General features: G+C 37.9%; 1 protein-coding gene across 1 annotated transcript in view; it reads right to left on the bottom strand.

The window, feature by feature from the left end:
- Positions 1 to 18,135, bottom strand: part of ESR2 (estrogen receptor 2) — a 68,403-nt gene extending 50,268 nt beyond the window's left edge. Inside the window, exons 1-2 of the mRNA XM_034433572.2 lie at positions 17,776 to 18,135; positions 4,170 to 4,214 (exon numbers count right to left, since the gene is read on the bottom strand). The gene's annotated coding sequence lies outside the window, so the exon portion shown is untranslated. The remainder of the gene's footprint in view (positions 1 to 4,169; positions 4,215 to 17,775) is intronic.
- Between the last annotated feature and the right edge of the window lie 307 nt (positions 18,136 to 18,442).

An 18,442-nucleotide genomic window follows, 5' to 3' on the forward strand; every position in this document is an offset into this window, starting at 1 on the left:
AAGGAGATAGAGTGCCAACTTACAATATTTAAAGCTTCCTAGAAATCCTAGTTCCTCAGTCAAAAAGTTAAATGAAATGTGTGATAGGGGCTTTGAGTAGCATAGGTAATAGTATTTCTCCTGCAACATCCTCAGTCACTGAAGCCTACAAAGTCCTTCATGGCAAAGGGCCAGATCTGTATGACCACATCTCCAATCATCTCTGCTTATCCACTGATTGTATCCATATGGGTATCCAGATCCCTTCTAGTAAGTCATGACGTTTAATGGTACCCAGGAAATATGTGTGCGATATCATGGCACTGATCCTATGGAACAGGATCAGCACAACTCCTGAGATTTGGAAGGCCCCGACCCTCTTGGCTGTTTGTAAAGCACTGAAGAGCTGGTGCGTATCAAGTAGATGGCCATCTGTGACAATGTACCATGGAGAGCCTACAGCCTCCACAAACTAGGAATTGGCTTCAGTCTAAATAATTAGGACAGCTAAAAGAGTGTCCATCTCATACTTGCTAAAGACAGACTGTCTTGTTGGTACAAAATAATAAATCTCCTCTTTACTAGAAGAAAACACTACTGCAGGCAGCGGAGGCTTATCCTTTTATGTCACCAGTCTTAACATCTCATCTGATCATTCCAACATTAGAGGTGAAACTGTTTCCTTCAGTTTTGAATTCTAACCGTTATTTCGGCAATCTGTTGATTCGTAAACATTTGTTGCCAGCATATTTCACCAATTTTCATTTCATCCTCACTTCTATAAGAGGATGTTGCCTCAGCAGGGAGCTAAATCCAATTGACACTTTAAACAGGCTGGAAAGACCAGAGAGATGATGAGTTATAAGATGCTGAATGGACTGTTATAAGCCCTTAACCTCATTTTTGCAGTCTTAAACTTTTGCGGAGCCAGGGAGACAGATTGCTGATCTGTTGAGGCAGAACAGGCTTCTGTTGCCTTCTGCTGGGAAAGCTCTGAATACAGCACTGACTACCCAACCCTAAGATCACTTACACAAGGGCCATGTTGGCACATGTGCCACAGGTGGCACACGGAGCCATATCGGTGGGCACGTGAGCTCAGCTCTGGCACACATGCGCACACCAGCCAGCTGATTTTTGGGCCTTCTGGGCCCACTGGAAGTTGGCAAACAGGCTGTTTCCGGCCTCCAGAGGGTCTCCAGGGGAGTGGGGAAGGCCATTTTCGCCCTCCCCAGGTTCCTAGAAAGGCTCTGGAGCCTGGGGAGGGCAAAAAATGGGCCTACCGGGCCCGCCATGCCATCGCATGCCAAAAGCAAGGGAAGCGCAGGGGGGATCACGCACACATGTGCAGGGATGAGGAGCATAGAATTATGGGTGTGAGCACACACGCGTGGGAACCCCCTGCACTTCCCCCGCTTTTGGCACGCGATGGCATAAAGGTTAGCCATCACTGCACTAGGGTTTCCTCAACCTTGTGAATCTGGGTTAAAGTCCACACATCCTAACATTGCCAAGGTTGAAAAACATTGACCTACACTTATCTTCTCCAAACTGATTGTCTGGGATTGGTTGAACATATTTGGAGGGCAATTAGTTAGAAAGGCTAGCCTATACAAGGCTCCTGTAAAACATGCTAATTTCTGGACTAGAATTTCCAGATCAAGGTTTTCACGCACTGTGAGTACCGTAGAAATTTTTATTTCCTAAACAGAGGGGAAAAAATAGAGGTTTTCAATATATGTAGGTAAATATATCATAGACATTTCCCATGTGGTTTTGATTATTTTCCCTTTGGTTATTTTCTTTCTAGCTGATTAATTTTTAAATCAACACAGGGAAACCAAGAAATAACAGAATAGCCCTTAAATGCAGAGAAATCTCTTCCCACTCCTGTTTTCTATCATTTTCCAGGCAAAACACCAAAGCAACACATTTAGTTGACTTGCAACAAATATTTGGTTCTCTTTGTCCCAGCAAAAACATATTCAGTTTTCCTAATATCTTTGGCCCATTAATACCAAAGGAATTAATTACTTTGCAATTTCATAATATCAAAGACATTGATTTTCTTAGTCAATCAGAAAGTAGAAGCCAATATGTTCTAGTGCAAGGAATTGTGGCAACTTTAGCATGTGAACTTTTACAGATTACTCTTGTGTTTGCAAAACAACTGAATCTTACACTGTGGCTCCAAATCTTGTATTAGGATAGCCAAAATACAGTGCTGATAAGCTTAATACACCTAGCGAGATTATTGATAGGTAAATATTGGAAAAATGAAGCTTTGCCCACTATCGAGGAATGGACTTTGAAGATGGCCAGTTTTGCAGAGATGGTGAAGATTTCAGCATATTTAAAAGATCGCTCACAAGAGACTTATGAATGGGAGTGCAAAAAGTGGATAGATTATGTGCAGAATAAATATCAAACTAGGAAGTATCAAATAGCTTTTCACTGAAAGTATTATATAAAGATAGAAATATTTGAGTTTTGTGAAGATGAAAAATTATATGGGGGATGGAGGGGTTCAAGTTTTATAAAAAGGGGGTTTTGATTGGATTATATTCTATGGAAGTCCGGGGGTTTGGGAGGGTTAGGGGGGGTTTGGGAGGGTTAGGGTGGTTGGGGAGGTTGGGGTGGGTTGGGGGGGGGGAAATGGAGTGAAAATGTAATTGTAAAACTTTTGCAATAAAAAAAAAATACACCTAGTGTTGAAAAAAATAAATGACCTAGTAGGATGTCTAACAAAAATGTTTTGCTATTATACAAAGGATCATCCAGATGTCTTCCTCATGTAATTTGAATATCAGTTTAGTTTAGAGGTTTGATTTGGTTTAGTTTAGTTTGGTTTGGCTTGGCTTGGCTTGGCTTGGCTTGGCTTGGCTTGGCTTGGCTTGGCTTGGCTTGGCTTGGTTTGGCTTGGCTTGGCTTGGCTTGGCTTAGTTTAGTTCCGTATGAGATCATTATGGCTGAAGATTTTAATCAAGTTTTAAATCTTTTTTTGTAGATTATAATATTGTTTCAGCTATGTTTAATTCTCAAATGAGAAAAGAAGTATTGTATACTTATATGTTGGACTTTAAATGGTCAGGTTGCAATCTTTGCCAGAGAGGATATGTCTTTTTTCCCTAAGTCTACATCAGATTTATCCCCAGCTTGATTATTGTTTATTATCTCAAACCTCAGCTGATCAGATGTAATCTATCTGACCATGCTCCAGTAACACTATCATTTGTTGTAAGAAAAAATTGTCCTAATTTTTTTCAGGATGGTATTTTAAAATAGTATTATTAAAGAATGACTCATTTTTTATAAAAGAGAGAAAACAAGAATTGGATTTTTTTTTAAATAAACAGACACACACAAATGAAGCCCTCTAAGACATAACTGCAACCTTCTTTTCTACTGGACTACAGAGTCCAGAAGACTTCCAAAAATAATCCTGTTTTGCACAGGGAACCCAATTCTGTCAGAGATGGAATATCCCCAGAATTAGCGGGGGATCAGGTTTGACCCTGAGCTTGTCCGCATCATCCAGCCCCCAGCGGTCTCCAGTTAGGGCTACTGCAGCCCAGAGTGACCATTATTTCTAATGTTGGCAATGTTGATATAAATAGATGGTTTAAATTCAAATTCAAATATCTTTCTTTTGGTCTTTGCCCAGTCTATAATAGATGATTTAAATCCTATTTTAAAATAAATAGGATTTTGTAAAGATGAATATTATGATATATGTCCTTAGAAAGTTTCCTATGCCAGCAACTTTAAGGTATTTCAAGTGTTTAATTTCTCCTTGTCATTGCTAAGAACAAACCCCACTCATTAGGAAAGTCTGTAGAGTTAATTCTTTTCCAGGAACAATTGGAAGAAATTGTCAATTCAGTTTCTACAAATTAAAAAAAAAGAATTTTGTAAGACCAACTGTGCCCACTTCTGGGCAAATCATTGCAATTTGTCCAGGAGACATGGTTTAATTAATCAGCCACTGGGGTAATTCAAGAGAAAATACTGATGTTTCTCCATCTTTCTTTAGTCATCCTAACAAGAGATATTTGTTGACCAAGTTGGCAGAAATTCTAGGTACTATAATTCCACTATAGCTGAAGGACTCTAGATAGGAGGAAGCTGTTCAAAAACATAAACCTGGATTGTTCCCAAAATCAGATTCCCATTAAAAGAGTTTAGCTTACCTAGACAGCATCTTCTGAGAACAAAATACATCTTAAAAGAGATTTCTAAAACAAAAGAAAATACAATTGTTAATCAACACATGTGCCTGTAAATTAAGCCTAATTCTATGTTTGTACCGTAATGTTTTTTCCCTGTTTATCTGTCTTCATTTCTTTCCCCAGAATTTCTCTAAATGCCATATTCTATCTTGCAGTGTTTGTTTTTTTCAGTTGAGCACACAGTGGCTAATCCAGATTAATCAGAAAACAGCAAAATTCCACTTTAACTTAAGTCTACAAACAGGCAGATAATCATCTTAACCATGCCATGAAATATACCTTTAATAAAATAAACAGTACAAAAGTACATGTTTGGTCTTAATTCAGCTGGACCTCCTATCGATTAATTGATCATGTGCTACCAAGTCAGTGTCACCTTTTAGTGACTTCATAGATTGACCTTTTTCAGAATAATAGATGTCCTCATCGTAGCCTTTCAAATTTAATTTTTCCAATTATGCACCCAATGCTAATATCAAATCCATGCACTTTGGTGTTGGTTCTCCTCTTCTCTTTCTCTTGAGAATTATAGACTTCTCAAGAGAGTTAGATCTTCATACAAAGTGTCCAAAATATGATAATTTGAGCCTGGTTATTGATGCCTCAAATGAGAAGCCTGGATTGATTTATTGTATAATCCATTTGTTTGTTTTCATGACTATCCATGATATTTTCAAGAGCCTTCTCCAACATCTGAATCAGAGGTGGGTTTCAGCAGGTTCTGACCAGTTCTGGAGAACCAGTAGTGGAAATTTTGAGTATTCGGAGAACCGGTAGTAAAAATTTTGACTGGCCCCGCCCCCATCTATTCTCTGCCTCCCAAGTCCCAGCTGATCAGGAGGCAATAGGGATTTTGCATTAACCTTCCTCTGGATTGGAGAGGAAATGGAGATTTTACAGTATCCTTCCCCTGCCATGCCCACCAAGCCACACCCACAGAACCAGTAGTAAAAAATGTTGAAACCCACCACTGATCTGAATATCTTTTCCAAAGCTTCATAAGTAACCTACTATGTACTAGTGTGCAACATAGTTCCTTACTGCTGGTTTTTAAGATGATCTTAAAAGCCAGACTGTGAATTGTAGTCTTGTTTTAGGCATGAAGCCAGCTGGGTGACTTTGAACAAATCACTCTCTGTCAGCCCTAGAAAGAAGGCAATGGCATTGCAGTCTCCAGCCACAAACAGCTAATTTTGTTTGCGTTTTCTGTCAATTTCAGATTTAATTTGACCACAAAATTCATTACTCTCCTCTTACTAAGATCTCAGGTAGAGATCTCCCCCCTCCCCTGATATTAGCACAAATTTTACATTATATTTACAGCACATGCATTGTTGCCATTCAATCCTTTCCTTAATCCCAGAATTAGACAACTCAACAATGTTTAATTCAGTTTAATTAATTTTTTCATATCAGCCATATTAGCCATGTAAATCCAAAAATTGCAATATATAAAATGAATAGTAACAAAATTGGATGTTACAGATTATAGAAAAACTGTGTTTAATTGTAATGTAATTATAGCGATTGTGTATGGTATAAATTTACAAGATGAAATTCATATGATATAAATAATATTACAGCATAAACTGCTGATTGAGTAGGATAATGTTTCTCAGCTTTTACTGACAAATTAAAAAACCCCAATATTTTAATTTCTTAACAACAATACTTAATATTATCAGCTTTATTGATTTACTGATGTGTTATACTTGATATAGTTTTATTATAATTAAGAAGTCTCCATTAATTTGAATATATTGTTTCTGTTTATATGGAAATACAGTCAATACAACTATGAAACAAGAAAAATAATTTTAAACAAAATATTAAAATAGAATAGAGGCTCAGGCTGAACAAAGATATTTTTCAATTGCTTAAATCAGCATTCGTAGATACTTTAAAAAGATAACCCTTGCTAAACATTCATATATAAATACAGTTGGATGCAAAAGAAAAGAAGCTGCTATGAAAAAGAGAGCAAAATCTGTTTAACAGCTAAGAAACAGCAATGATGGAAAACATCTGTGGCTGTTTCAGTCATTTTATTTTTTTTAAAAAAAATAGTTAATTAAAATACACAAGCAAATAGGAACTTGTATGTGGAATAAACATGAAAACAAAAGTTAAGGGAGAAATTGGCTAAGTAAAATTTTTAGATCTAGAATCCGTATATTAAGAGAGTTGATGAATATGCTGAATATTATAAATTACATTTTAGAGAGCTGCAATAGAAGGAAAAGCCACCAAAATCGGAGTAGATGTTGTCAATTTAATGTGGAGTGCTATCTCCTTTACACTGCAATTGCTGTAAGACACATTATACCGTGTTTGCTAGGCTTCCAATCATTGAAAATATTTTTTAGTAAGAGAGTAAGATTGCCAGAGAAAGACAGAGAAAGATCCATTCCATGAGCTTGCCAGATACTCAGAAAGCATTTGATTTAGTTCTCTTTTTGGGGGGTTGGGGGGGGATGCAATTAATCATATTACTTTCTTAATATGTAACTTAAATAATAAAACTGATATTGAATAATAAAACTGTGCCATGACTAAAATTATATTGACTTCAGTTTTTCTCATAAGAAAAGCAAGGTAAGGGCACGAATTTAATTAAAATAAAAGAACAATAATATCCAATATAAGATTTCATGAAATATCATCTCCACAAACTTTGAAAGCGGGTTCTTACATTATTTTTATGGTGCTATTCTGTGTTTCTAATTATTCTATTTTGTTCTCCCATTGCCAAGATACCAACTATTCTCAGATCAAATACAGAATCGATGCAGATGTCATGGTCAGAGAGATTCATAGACAAATAATTAAATTGGGATAAACACAAAATACATCCATACATAAACAAGAAATAGATGGTATCTGAAAGAATGATCTGGAAAATCTACTTTAAGGTCTCTTACTTCCATAATATGATATTGGTTGTTGCTAAATGAGGTAAAAAAATGTTTTAAAAAGACAAGTGAAGAAAAATTATATTTATTACAGTAAGATTGAATAAAGACATTGAGATTTTGCAGATGTTTCACAAATAATGTGAATACCCTGTAAATCCAAAGCAGCATGAACGAATATTTGTTTAGTTGCTATTCGTTAGCATTTCAACTAAGCCAAAGCATGTAAAATTGATGCATAATTCACATATTCTTCCTGATATTTCTTGTTTTTCTTCTGTTGCCTTCATGTGTAAAAAAAGTTTTATAAAGTCATCATGTTATTTATTTATTTTTATTTATACACTGTTCCATGTCCTGAGCCCCAAGTAATTCTCAGAAAAAGGACAATATCTCATCAAACTTTCAACAATAAAAAATCTGCATAAAATAATGTAGAACTGCCTGGGGGGGCCTTATGGTTGGAGGGGGTACTTTGTGTCAGCAGAATACACAAACATTAGAGATCGCAGTGATACCAATGCACAGTGCATCAATTTTATGCTTCTATGGATTCTTAAAGCACGTTTTGATTATTATCTATTCAGAATGAGTTTTTTGCCTTAACCCTAACATGTTAAAAATTGCAAAGTAGTGCAAAGAGACAGGAATTCATGACTGATATTATTAGGCTGTGTTATGTGAGAAGAAATGTTGACATTAAGTTCAAAATATGTTCTTTAAAGGGAGATTTATTTTAAAGGATACTAATATTGCCAAAAGAGATTGATGGCATCCCATCTGGCATGGATATCTGGGATCTTCTCAGACGTTTATAGTATTGATCCCCAAAGCCCTTTGCCAATCATCAGAAGTCATTTTTAAGAATAAAAAATACATTATTTCCTACTGATTATATTTTCTCCCTCTGTTTTGGTTCATCAGAAAGATGCATTTTCTCAAAAAGAAGACAGCTGTGAATTTAAGATGGCCCACATAGTGAAACATAAAAAAGTAGACAAAAAGGAAAATGATAAACAGAAACAAAACTTGTGTGCAAGGCCCACCGATCCAATATTTCAATTCCATGAATGTGTACACAGTTATACTGTGTAGGACTATATGTATGTGAATATACAGTATATAAGTGCAAGAAGTCACTAACTGATAAGCTAGCACTGCCTGAATTCAAAACTACTCAGTAAATTGTTCGTAAAATTAATCAATTCCCTCATCTGTACATATCTACCAGTCTCTCACACAGAGAGAAATAACTTTTCCACAAAGACGCACCAAGTGCACGCACACCATCCTACTTCAACAGAAACAGCAAAACAGAAGGGAAAAAATACCCTAAGATGCCCCAGATGTGGGCAGAGAAGCTGGACAATAATTTCACTACATTTCTTCCAGAAGAATAAAAAATCCACAGTCCTTCCTTAGGGAAAGTTTCATCATCTATATTTGTCTGTTTGTGGTTTTCTTTTTTTAGCAGGCTGCTTCAACTCTTCTTCTCTGCACCAGTTAAACAGCCTTTTTGGAGTCCTTTCAGAAATTTGAAGTTGTCAAAAGGCCTATGAATCCCTTCTTGACTTATCTCTGCTCAGTATCCTCTCCTGCAGAACTGCTACAGACGTAAAATTTAATATGTGGACTATGAAGTGAGGAAAAGCTCCCTATCTCTCACGGACACTTGCAGAAGCAGGAGAGAGCTGTTCTCACCCACTCTCCCTATGCCTGAAGGAAGAGATGAATACTGGCTCCTAAAAGTAGTGGGTTAATAGAAAAAGTTTACATTTTCCAACCATTGATTGTGCTGAATTATCACCATCACAGATACCACAAATTTAAGAAGAATGAAGCTTTCATCTTGGATTCAAAACAAAGCACATTTTGAAGAAAAGCAAATTCTCCTCCTATCTGAAATATGAAAGTGAGTTCTATGATTTTTATGTGCAAACATATGCATGCCTCTTATACTTGTCTTCTGTCATCAAAACCCTCATCACTGTCACCTTAGATTTGCATATTTGTCTTGACCAATTCACTAGTTTAATGAAAGATTAAAGAAGCAATTGAGCTTCTGGATATTATACCACATAATGTTGCAGTCATAGTCCAATTTAGTTATTAGCGTTCAATCCACAACAGCACCACTTCATTGGCAGCCACAGGCTCTATGAAGAACTCAAAATGTCCAGCAGATATATTTTTGTGCCTACAACTATCCACAAACACCTAACAACACAAGCCCTGGTCACATGGAAGACAGAAAGAAATTGTATCTGCTTTGGATATTGTTGACATCAGAAAATAAGATGTCATTGAAATGATATCACCAGGAGAAGCAATGTTTATGTGAAGCACTCAAATATTCTCTAATTTTTTAATGTCTGAATATGACTCCTGCAGTATATGAGTAAGAAACTCCCTGAGAACCTTAGAAATATGTATTGGGTAGATTACTATAATCTGATTTAAGTTAGTTTTGTCTTAGAAAGATGTAATACAGGCAGTTCTTGTTATTTGTGATACATGTAGTCCTAGATTTATGACCACAATTGCGCCCAAAAATTCTGTTGCTAAGCAAGTCAATTGTTAAGTGAGTTTTGCCCCATTTTATGACTTTTGTTCCCACAGTTATTAAGTGAATCACTGTTGTTAAGTTAGTAACACGGTTATTAAGTGAATCTGACTTTCCCATTGATTTTGCTTGTCAGAAGGTAGCAAAAATTTATCACATAACCCCAAGACACTGCAATCATCATAAATCAATGCCAGTTGCCAAGCATCCAAATATTGATCACGTGATCAGGGAGATGCTGCAATTATCATAAGTGTGAAAAAATGGTCATAAGTCACTTTTTTCAGTGCCTTTATAACTTTGAACGGTCACTAAAGGAACGGTTGTAAGTCGAGTTGCTATATTCTGTGAAAATACTACAAATACAAATACCAAATTAGTGAAAGTTGGAAGTATTCCAATGGTTTGTCACTCCACATGTCCACAAATATGCACAACAGTACCACAAGTACTGATTTTGAGGTTACAAAAACATTTTTGTGACTAAACAAATTCACAAATACAGAATAGCAACAGCACTTAGACTTATATACCACTTCACACTGCTTTACAGCCTTTTCTAAGCAGTTTACAGAGTCAGCCTATCGCCCCAAACAATCTGGCTCCTCATTTTACCAACCTCAAAAGGATGGAAAGCTGAGTCAACTTTTGATTCAGAATCGAACTCCTGGAGTGAGCAGTGAGTTAGCCTGCAATACTCCATTCTAACCACTGCACCACCATGGCTCTAGAACCAGTGAATAATAAGTAATACCTGGATAAATGCTGATATAAGTGAACAGTTTCCAAACTCATGGAAAAAAATAAGGTATGACATAAATTAAGAACATAAATCATAACTTCGAAATGGATCAAGTCTTTGACATATTCTGGCATTATAGATGCCTAAGTTGTAATTCAGTTTACTACTGCCACTTGCATAGCTGTATCATTTGATCTGATTGACACATCTCTTCCTATATAAAAAAAAACCTGAGGAGGGGCACCACATGCTAACCTTCTCTCAACCCAACAACCACAGGATGTGTTAGACCTACAATGCCTCAAATTCTCAGCCAGCTAAGGAATCCTGGAACTTGAGGTCAAATAAGCCATCCAAGCCAAAAAAATCCGAGACAATATATTTTTTACCATGTGATGACACATTCATTCATGTATATTTAATTTAGTAACATTTCTAAAAGAATTCCTAAGCTCCTCAATCTTATACTGAAAAAAAAAAACAAAATGATTGGACAAGCGGAAGTAATTAGTAAACCCCAATAGCCATTGCTTCTTTTGTTGCCTCTTGAGGAGAAGTTGGAATACAAATGCTGGAAGGAAGTCTACAATTAGGAAGTTCCCAAAATAGTCTTTATCCCATGGGGATAAGATCTCTTCTAAACTTTACCACTTTGGGGGATGGTGGGGAAATATGCAAGCAACCAAAAATCAACGATAATATTCATCCTTTCTTTTTCTCACCCATCCTTTGAGCACACTCGTTGTAGAGCAGGGGTGGATTCAAACCTTTACTACTGGTTTGCAATGGGAGCGCATGCACAGATCATCAATTATGATGTATGGGCGGGTGGGCGGAGCCTTCCGCCATTTTTACTACCGGTTCTATAGAACCAGACAGAACTGGGAGCAACCCACCACTGTTGTAGAGTGGAATGTGGATCCAGTGCTACCTAGTGAGAAGGTGCACTTGCTCTTTTGGCAGTGCAGAAAATGTTGGTCATAGGAGGAACTTGTTTCTCAGGATTATCTCTCTGGGTAAAAGCAGTGTAGAGCAGATTAAGGACACCTTCCTTTTTGGCCCCTCCAGGGAGAGAGAGTTAACAAGAGGAAGTAGCATCAGCATTGCATCAGCACCTTCAGAAGCAGATGCTGTCTCCATGTTGAGGATGTTCTATTGATACCAAGGACTAGGCCAAATGCCAGATGCCTCTATCTAGGTCTATTCACCTACACTCTCCCTCTGCAGTGCTCTCCTTGCTGAAGTATATGTTTTCTCTTGGGGCAACAAAGCAGGGATTAGCACACCCAGGCACAGAGTAAGGAACCAAATGAGAGTCTGTTCATTCATTGTCTCTCATTGGGTGACTTGAAGGAGCAAGGAAAGGAGCAATCAAACAGTGGTTTGAACAGGCAGGCTGTGCTTCTACTTGCTCATTACCTGTACATTCTCTCAATGAATAGTAGGATTGACAGGGCGATTTGGGACCAATAACGCCAATCTACTCTGTTGTAGCAGATGGCAACTGAATCATCTGTGGGCTCCTCTTCAGCTTTCACTACCTGTGGCACAACATGCCCCAGGAACCTTTTTTTTTACGACACTGCATGCTCTTAACTCCAACCCACAGCTTTTTTGGGGGGGTGGGGGGGGAGGGAGAGAAAATATAACAATCAAAGTATTAATAATAATGTTCTTTTTATTTATTTTATTATTATTTTCTTTCTTGTATTTATTTATCATCTCAGTCCAATTTGAACTCTAGGCAAGATACATAATCCAGTAATCAAAACATTATAATAAAATTAATGGTAATAAAACAATACAGAGAAGTCCCCTGGATTGGACACATCTGTCAAAAAGAAGAAAGTATGAAAGGCTGAATAATAGGCAAAATAATTTATTTGCTTCTTTATTTGCCCACCCTTGACCATTGGTTGATGATGCCAATAGGAGCTGAGATCTGTCCCGCTCCTATTGGCCAATTTAAGATGTTGTGGGCACATCCCTTCCCTTTCACTGTCCTCTTTGGCACTTTGGTGTGGTTTGGGGGAGAAACTAGATGCCTAGTTTTGAAAGCAAATTTTATCCACATAATGCTGACCTGCACTTTCCAAACTGATATCAGTCTTATGCAAGGTCCTTATCTAAAAAAAACTACACTTCTGTTCAGCACTGACCTGACTGACAATCATAGGTGCAGAACACCTCCCATAGCTGTGATCTTTAGCAATTTGGCAGACAGTTATATGCACTGCTTCAATCCACCTATACTCCCATAACTCTGCCCCAGCGGTGGGTTCTACTTACCTTTACTACCGGTTCGCAACGGGATCATGCACGCACGCTCGCTTCGCTCACACACGCGCCTTGCTTCTGCGCATGCACAGATCGCTTCTGGTGACATCAGGGTCAGTGGGCAGAGCCTCCCACTGGTTTTACTACCAGTTCTATAGAACCAGTCTGAACCGGGGGCAACCCACCACTGCTCTGCCCCACCATACATTAAGGAGAGCAACTGATGGTTTTTTTCCCCACTTGCAGGTAAGGCTTGGTTAGAAGGGAAACATAGCCAGGAGAACCGCTCATCATTTCCCTTAATGTGTTCCACACAGTACCATGCATTGACTTCATTACAAAGTAGTATAGGCTTAACCATTAGGGCATCACAATTATTCCAAGCATCAAGGATGTATAGATGGTACTTAATCAGTTTCCTGGTTTTTATCCTATGAAGGGTCTTCTCCACAGCTCAGTTACAATACAAGAGTTTACGAGACCGCCTTCTGCCATCGACAGCCTCCCACCAGCCAACTCGCTCCCACAGAGAGGGGCTCCTCAGGGTGCCGTCGGCCAAACAATGTCGACTGGCGACACCCAGGGGGAGAGCCTTCTCTGTGGGGGCACCAGCCCTCTGGAATGAGCTGCCCCTAGAGGTATGTATGATCCCCGACCTGCGCACCCTGAAGACCCTTTTATTTCAACAAGCCGGGCTGGCCTAACATGAATATGAATTTTAAATGGGTGTATGATAGTTTTAATTTGTGGGCCAAATGTTTGTATATCTGATTTTAATGGTTTTTTAAATTTTGTAAATTATATGTGTTTTAGTATGGCTGTACACCACCCTGAGTCCTTCGGGAGAAGGGCGGTATAGAAATCTAATAAAAATCAAAGTCAAAGTCAAAGTTACAACTCTTATGTGGAGTACAGCAGAAAATTAAACTGGCACAGATTTTGCCATCCCCGTTGCCAATGCTGAAAGGATCTATTCTGGTTTGATGCTGGATGCTGATGTCCTCATTCCTCCTGCAAAGGAAACTGCTGTCCCGTCTCCACAGGCTTCCTTTTCAACATCCCCAGCTGACAGGAAAACCATCTTCCAATCATAGCACTGCTGTCATTGATGAGGTTGTTGATGGATGACTAGATTTTCAGGGCCAGCCTTTTGTTAGAATTGGTTTCCACTTCTACCTGCCCCCTGACTAGAGATCAACTGCTGAAGCTGGGAAATGTGGCAGGGGAAGGAGGAGAGGAGGCTTTTTACTTGCCAAGCTACCTCAGGCCCAAAAACCCGGATCAAGTCAAATTTGCAGCTGATCAATGGTGGCAGCAGAACTGCACAGTGGAATTGAGTATATGACCTCTCTTTCTCTTCCTCCCTCCCTCCCTCCCTCCCTGGTATTTCATGGCATAACCCCTCACCAGCTGTTCTTGAACAGGGATTTAATACTAACTCCACAGACTTTGACAGAACTGGGTACTTCTGCTACCTAAAGCAGAATAGGCCTTGAATGGTAATGCCCAGAGACTAGAGCTAAATATAGCTAATAGGTGCTGGCCGGGTATCACTGCCTTGTATCATTCTCAGAGACTCTTCCCATCCTGCTTACAATCTTTTTGGACTGTTACCTTCTGGCAGAAGATACAGAACAATTAAAACTCAGACCACACATTTTCTGAATAGTTTTTATCCCAGAGCTATAATTGCACTCAACAATGAACTAAAGGGTCACCATCAGTGAGCTGTTGGACAGTATTACTTGGTCTGTTGTATGGATATTTGGGTGGTTTAGGGGTGGAGAATTGTGGTGGGTGGGAGTGTGTTTGGGGATTGTTACGTGTGTTGGACCTGGACTTTGGGTGTTAAGTGAATTTCGTTGTATGGGTATAGTGTGTATACACGCACAATGACAATAAAGTTATTAATTTTTATTTTAACAAAATGACTGATGAGTATCGTCTCCTCAGATTATACTTACAGCAAAACTGACACAGCATGTCAAATGCCTTAGGGGGAAATCACTAATACAGAGTAATCAAGAGTGACAATCAAGTAGGGAAAGACCTTAATTCCCTACACCAAGGATAGGTCACCTTTTAGTGGCTTGCATGGCACATCGAACAGTTTTTAAGAAACTGCGTGTAGATGAAGCAATGCAATTATACATAAATACATGTAGATGGGGTTAGGTTTTTTCCTTGAATTTTAGGTGGGAAGTATTTTTGTTTCACTTTATATTAGAAAATTATTTCAGTCGTATAGGGTTTATCATCTTTTTTGTATCTTTTCCATTTTGAAAACATGGGAAATGCATATCCAAACTATTAATTAAAATTGCTCTGTTTCCCTGAAATAATGTAACCTTCAGTGTCTAATGTTCTCAATTAAGTGTTGGCTACATCTTCTGGAAACTAGAAGTATAGTTAGTCATAACAAAACTGGAGAGCATCAGGTTAGGAAAGACTAAGGCAAAATATAATTTAGGAATTGGGAAAATGAAAGCAAACATCCCAATAAATATGGGAGATGCATTTGCTCTCCTATCCGAATTACCTCTATATACCCATACCTACACCCAATGTCCTTCATTGTCTAAATGTATTTGTTGTAAACAGACTTAGCCATTGAAGTACAAAGAAATACAAAATACATACAAAGAAGCTGGCATAATTTTGCGTTTTAACTTGCATACTGAAAACCTTCAAATATGTATTTCTTTGCTGTGCTACTGCATTGTCCAGTTCATGTTTACCCAAAATCAAGAAAGCCACATGAGAATCGAGAGATACAAATGACAATTGTGTTTTGCAAAACAAAATTTGAACCTGCATTTCTGTGTATTCTAAGGAGACCAATTGTTCTGGCTCATCCATACCTTTTTGGGGGGATAGCTGAATTGCTATCCAGCTTTTTGCCATTTATCATTTCTAGTGCTATAATTTCTGTTTCAAAATATGTGAACAAGCACCCAGTCAGCATTACATTTTTTTTCAAAAAGGCTTAAGCCTGTAATTACTTTTAACTTGGTACATGCTTTATGAATATGAAATTATGGATATACCTTATGAAGTTAAATGTATACAATCAGCCAACAAAACTCTGAAGTTTAATGCTTGCTATATAATTTCTGCTTTGAATAGGACTGCATATGCAATCTTCTATGTTTCTTCTTCTTTGCCCCACTGGGCAGAAGTGAATCAAGCAACAGTCTGAATGTCTGTCATTACTGAGAAACAAATAAGTAAATACTGTGCATATTTTCCACGGGACAGGGTGAGGGGTGTGGGGGGTGTGGAATGTTGCTTGGGAAAGACTTGAAGAGGATCCAGAATGAAATCTATGATGCTCTGGGGCAGTGTTCCCAAGATAGATCATATGAAGCTATCTTAAGTTGAGCTATTGCTCGCTCTAGCCAAAAGTTCTATATTCTGATTGGTAGTGGCCCTTCTGGATCTTGAAGGAGATTCAATTCAGGAATTGAAACTGAGACTCCCTATACAATGGGGATATAATGAATTAGACCCACACTTATGAGATGATTAATATTTCAGAAATACGGAGGCCAAGTCTCCTTTAGCGTACAGAAGTTGGATTTAAAAAAACCACAGATTCAAGAGGCCCCTCCAGCCAGCACAAAAGCACATCATTCAAGCTTTGGGTCCCCATCTGTTAGGAGTGTCACCTGCCTTGACAATACAGTAAAGTGAGTTACAAACCTAAGAAATAACCAAAGATCCCATTTTAGGGATGTTAAGTTTTATTCCAGAAATTCACTTCTCGGGCTAGAATTTTAAATGAGCTATCTCAAGATAAAATCAGAAATGTCATCCTTCTCAGCACAAAAAAACTTTTTGATTATACTGCTCAAATAACTACAGGAACTCTATACATTTGGACATTAGACATGGGAATTTCGTGCCCAAAATACATATTTATCAGGCATACTTTTCTCCAATCTATTCAGAATTGTTTACTTTGAAGTCAGTTGGGTTTTTTTTCCCCAGTGAAATGATAAATATATCTATTTGTCATATTAATATATAGGTGAAACAAACATTGCAATTCTATACATGTCTCCTTTTTCAAAGTACTGCCACCCAAATGAACCTGGGATTACAGCTAAAAGTAATAATGGCTGGAATGCCCAAGAGATAACAACCCATTTCTACATACGCTGGGAGATCTCTTCTTATATAAACACCCCACTTCAGGAAATTAGAAATTCATGGGGTTTTTTAATGGTGGAATACAAAAAAAAAAGCCCTTATATTGCCAACAAAGAAAAAAGATAAACCTTGTTTGGACTGAGAAGGAGGGGGGAAGCCTAAGTTTATTACAGTGGCTCTTGTTCAACCCTAGGAAGAAAGCAATACAACTCACTTCCAAAAATGCTGCCGAGAAATCTGCATGCAAACTAGAAATTAAGGTAGCATATCCAAAACTAATGAAGAATGCTGGAATTGAAAAGCAATTATTTAATTATAAATGCTATTTTATTAAGCTCTTCTGTAATATTCCAGAAACAATGGGTCATAAACACAAAGAAAGAAAATATTCCTCTGAGAGCTCTAGGGCAAATAGATTTTATCTGACGTTTCAACAGACAGCTCAGTAGGTCTATTTACAAGATCACTCAAGCCCTATATTTATTGCAATAACTGTGAGGTCAAAGAAACTTTACTGACATACAGAAAACTTATTGGCACAATTAAGCTTATTTTCTGGAGACTATAGTTTCTCTGTAATTTTGAGTGAAGTACTGACACAAAATTTTGAGCACTCGTGCTACTGCCAGATTTTTCTTCTCAAGGTTTCAGTTGGAGAGAGGAAAACTTAACAGCTCATATCATAAACTTCTACAGACCGGGAGACCTTTAAATAAATACATTTGTTTATGTCATTCTCAAGCTGAGAAAAAAACCATCTCAAGCTTGGCAAACTGTCTTTTTTCCAGAATTATTCTCAAACATATAATGTGCCCCTCTTTGGCACACTGATTTTATGATTATGTATAGTATTCATGTATTATTTACATATATGCTGTAGACATGCACACAGAGATGAAATATATAAATACCAATACATACCTGAGTGCCTTGCAATGAACTGTGCTTGACTTTGTAATCATTGATGAACATTAAGTAAATGTTGAGCAAGGTTTCACTTCCAGCATTTTTGTTGTGGCTGTTTTGTTCTCTTCCCTTAATTTCACCAATGCAACAGCTGTATTCAGGAGCAACTCTTTCAATACACCACAGGACAACCAAGAACCCAAATGCCCGTCTTTATGAAGCAATATCTTGCCAGCTTTGGAGCACAAGATCACACATGTATGCTCAGTGTTTTCTTTCTCTGGGAAAAGCGAGAGCTCTCGGTTTAAGTTCCTCCTCCTTCCTGACATAACAAATTTCAGAAGCTTGTTAGTCACTGCCCGTTCCAGCGCTCACACTAGTAAGCATTTGTTCCAAACTAATGTATTCTCGTCAGCAGAGAGGATTATCTATTAACTGACAACAAAGACCTAATTATCGTAGGATGCATTTGAATCACACTTTCCTACTGTCTCCATTTGCAGTAGGTAGATACCTGCTCCTGATCTAAATAAAACCCTCTCTGTCCCTTGATTTGCAGTGGAGAGAGAAACTGAAAGGGAGCTTAGATTTTAGGTATTATTGTGTGTACACAGATTGTAGTGAAATTCTTCTAGTTTGAGCTCCCCTGGGAGTTTATATCTTGGAAAAGGAATTGGGATTA

The sequence above is a fragment of the Pantherophis guttatus genome, chromosome 1, assembly GCF_059756535.1.
Source record: "Pantherophis guttatus breed Tessera chromosome 1, ASM5975653v1, whole genome shotgun sequence".
Lineage (NCBI taxonomy): Eukaryota > Metazoa > Chordata > Lepidosauria > Squamata > Colubridae > Pantherophis > Pantherophis guttatus.